The sequence below is a fragment of the Echinops telfairi genome, unplaced genomic scaffold (genome assembly GCF_000313985.2).
Source record: "Echinops telfairi isolate 266 unplaced genomic scaffold, ASM31398v2 ScPeMD7_7457;HRSCAF=8495, whole genome shotgun sequence".
Classification (NCBI taxonomy): Eukaryota; Metazoa; Chordata; class Mammalia; order Afrosoricida; family Tenrecidae; genus Echinops; species Echinops telfairi.
The window spans coordinates 23,613,685-23,617,364 of NW_022111357.1; positions in this window are offsets into that span (position 1 = coordinate 23,613,685).

The following is a 3,680-nucleotide window of genomic DNA, read 5'->3' on the forward strand; positions in this document are numbered from 1 at the left end:
GGTGGGGGTGGTGGGAGGGAAGAGGGCCAAGTGAAGATTGAACAAGTTTCGTAGCAGTGACATAAATCATGCTTACATGCGACTTCTAGTCGTGGGAGGGAATAAAGTTCTGTGGTATTTCCTTGCTCAAGTTCACATCAGATGCATTGGTCCATAAAGGAAGCATATCACTGTAGATGGAACAGCATTCTGCTCTGAACTAAAATCATTCTTTAGAGACGTCAACCTGCTTACCAGTCCCTGTCTTTGATACATATGCTACTTTCAATAAAGCATGAACGTGAAGAACCTGCCATAATTGTGGAAAACTGTCTTCAGAACTAGACTCGTCAGGGCAGCGCCAGCATACTCGCCTTACCTGCTGCCCGCCCGCCCAGTGGTCTATCTCTTAACCTTGGGGACAGGAGGGGCCCCACCGCTCCCCTCCCTGCTGGGCACAAGGAAAGTGCCTCAGTGCTGGCTTCAGAGGCGATTTGGCACGGGGCTTTTCAGGAAGTGGGAGCGGGTCCGTCTCGGGTGGCAGCACCCTCCTCCAGTCTTGCCTGCCCCATGGCTTAAAAGTGGGAGATCAAAGGCACCCTGCACGTTCCAGAGATCCGACCGCCTTCCGAGGAGCCAGTTGGACTGCAGCACATTTGGATAACAAGGTCTCCCTCAGACTGTGCCTGTTTCTTGGATCTCACGTCTATTTTTTGAAAACATTCTTCCACAGTGCCCAGACAGGGTCTACCTTTGTTTAAAAGAACGAAAATTATGGGATGGGGCTGCTATTGTATCCAACTCAGGATTATTGTTACTCGCAACAAATAACTGAAGCAATATTCTTAAGAATATTGAGAGATTTTCTAATGGAACTTTGAGGTTGGAGCTTGTTTGTTTTCAAATAGTCTCCGCTGTTGAGTCCATGTATGTTATGTATATGTTATATGTTTGTGACAGAGGAACTGTCACAGGCAGTTTCCTTGTTAACACTTTTGGGGGCTTTGCACTAGGCTCTGTTTTTTTTTTCCTCCCCCCGAACATTTAAAACTCAATGGATTTGGGGAGGCAAATTTTAATTTGAGGACCAGTAACCTTGGCAGCACCCCTTCTGAATAGCTCTTTTTTATCACAATAATTATTGCCGTGTGGCAAAATTATAACTTGTTGTATGTGATTCCCCTCTGTTTGTAATGTACTCAGCCTGTGCCCCCCGAGAAGGTGGAGGAATGGCTAATGAGCCTGTGTGGGGGACCGAGAGCTGCACAAAGGACTCGCCCACACAGCCTGTGAGGAGCCCCAGGAACCAGCCATGCTGGCCCCGAGGTCAGGCCAGAACAGGAATCAGTTGAGATGATGGATAGCCAATCCAGGTTTTTAGATTTCAATCTTCTCCTTAGCTCTAGAGACACGGCACCGGAGCACAAGATAATAGTGCAGAAAGCAACTTACTCTCCCCCAAGGTAAGGACTTGTGTGCACGCTCCCTCTGTGCCTGCTGAGCTGGAGCAGCCTCCTGTCTCTACACGTTAGCTTGCCAGCCAGATGGACAGGCGGCATCAGTGGCCCAGAAAGCGGATCTGTTTTTCCCCAGTTTGCTGTTGACAGTTTTTACATTTGTTATGTGTGTCTCTCATCCCTCATGCAGTGGTCCCACGTAACGTTCTCGAAGTCTGTAGGCCCCTGGGCGGTTGGCTGCTGGCGTCTGTGCTAGCTCTCAGGGCAGAGTGGGCTCAGTGGGCACAGCGGATTGCCAAGAAATCTGTCCTCAGAGCCACAGCTATTGCCTCCTTCCTGGCCTTGCCCTGGCTGTTGCTGACTCTCCTTCTTTTGCCAGCGCTCCTCAGACGTTGCCATGGCCCGGCAGCACCACCGATACCCTGATCCTGTGTTAGAAATTCAGAAGCCCAGGCCCCCTGGGCCAGAGTCTCTTTTGCTCCACAGTAGGCAACAGTAAAAGGAATTGTGTGTTTAGTGGCCTGCATTGCCACCCTGACTGCTTTGTACAGGGAAAACGCTCCAAATAGAGAGCCTGATTCTTGTTTTGTCTGTATTTACAAATAGATGGAGTCCAATTGTCCTCTGGGCTGTGACATTAAAGTAAAACCTTTTCCATTGGGTTTTGAATGCAGTGCATGTGTGCTTTCTTACATTGGCAATCTCCTATAAATGGTATTCAGGAATTTGCAGTGTGTCGTCCCCCGGCCCTGTTTTTGACCCTGCCTTACAATCCCCGCCTCTTGTGTACAACATAGCTCTGCTGGCCTAGCTGCCCAAATTGGTGCCAGTAACTGAAAGATAGGCTGTAGTTTGGATGTCTTCATTCACTGGGGGTAAGCCTCTGCATTAATGACGTTTGTTGTTTGGAATTACTGTTACCTTTCTGCCAAACTAAAAGCACCTGCTCTCCCTTTATTTCCCCAAACTCACAATCCTGGGTGAGATGTTTTATGTCCACTGGGTCGGTCTCAGCATGGACTTATCAGACCCTGGTTATTATTTGAAGCTAACTCTGAGATTGAATTACGTGTTTTAAGTACCAATAGGGTGACATATCTCTGTCTACACAAACTGCTGGAGTTAAATGATCCAGGAACCCTGCCTTTCCTGCTACCACGGCATAGTGGGCACCACCCCCTTTAAGCCCGCGGGGACCGCGGTCAGTCAGACAGCCGGCCTTTTCATTCAAGGAGATGCTCACCCCGGTGCCGGTGTCCCCTGCCCCTCCCGCAAGGTACAGCTGCCTTCCTAATCCTGAAAGCTAGCAGCTCAGCACCACCCCAGATCTTGCAAGGGATTATCAACACAATTGGAATCCTTTGTTTTACTCCCTAAGACGTGAGCTATAAACAATTGTAAAAAGATGCTGCTTTGCTTGACAGATCTTTCCCTGAGCATCAGCCAGAAAGCAGTCTTGGTAGACAGAAAGCCATCTTCCCACCCCATCCTTTTTTTCCACGTCTAGCAGTCAAGTTTATTGGGCCTGACTCTGCTAGCTATCCAGAGAACCCACACCTCTGTAAGGCAGTGGTGGTAGTAAAAGGCAAGTTTCAAAAGGTGGGGTCAACTGTATTCTAGATAATTTCACCATCCACCTTAATGGAGGTTCCTGGGCCTTTCTTTACCTTAGTGTTCTCTGAGAGCGGCAGCCAGTGCTGCCTTGTGTAGCCTGCCATGCCGAAGATCACCTGGTGGTAAAGGCCACTGCGGAGAAATGCTGTGGAACGTTCTCTCCGGCTGTCGCCTGGCATTCCGGTGGCACTCGGGCTGCTGGCGTGGCCCCTTGAAGTTGCCTCAGGTCTGTGAACTCCCTTTGCACTCAGCCCCTGGATGCTCACCAGCCATGACATCAAGACCAGACACTGAGAACTTGAGGACATATCTTGCCGGAAGCCCGTGGGACTACGATGATGACCACACAGCTGCACCTCCCCCGCCCCCAAATCATTCTAGCTGTGTGATTTTTCTCTTGGCTCGTGGAAAGTGAAGCTCGGACCTAAGCAGTAAGCCTCCTTGACCCTGTATCTATTTGCCAGGGTGTGTTGAAAGGTAATCCAAACCCCTGTTTTAGAAGGCGCCTTGAAGATGGCCGTCTTCCCAGGAAAAGGAAGCATCTGCTCCCGGGCTTGGTCAGTCAGCGGTGTCTGGTTGTGGTGCCGCTCTAGTCACCACCCAGAGCTGTGCTCACAGTGGAAGAGACTA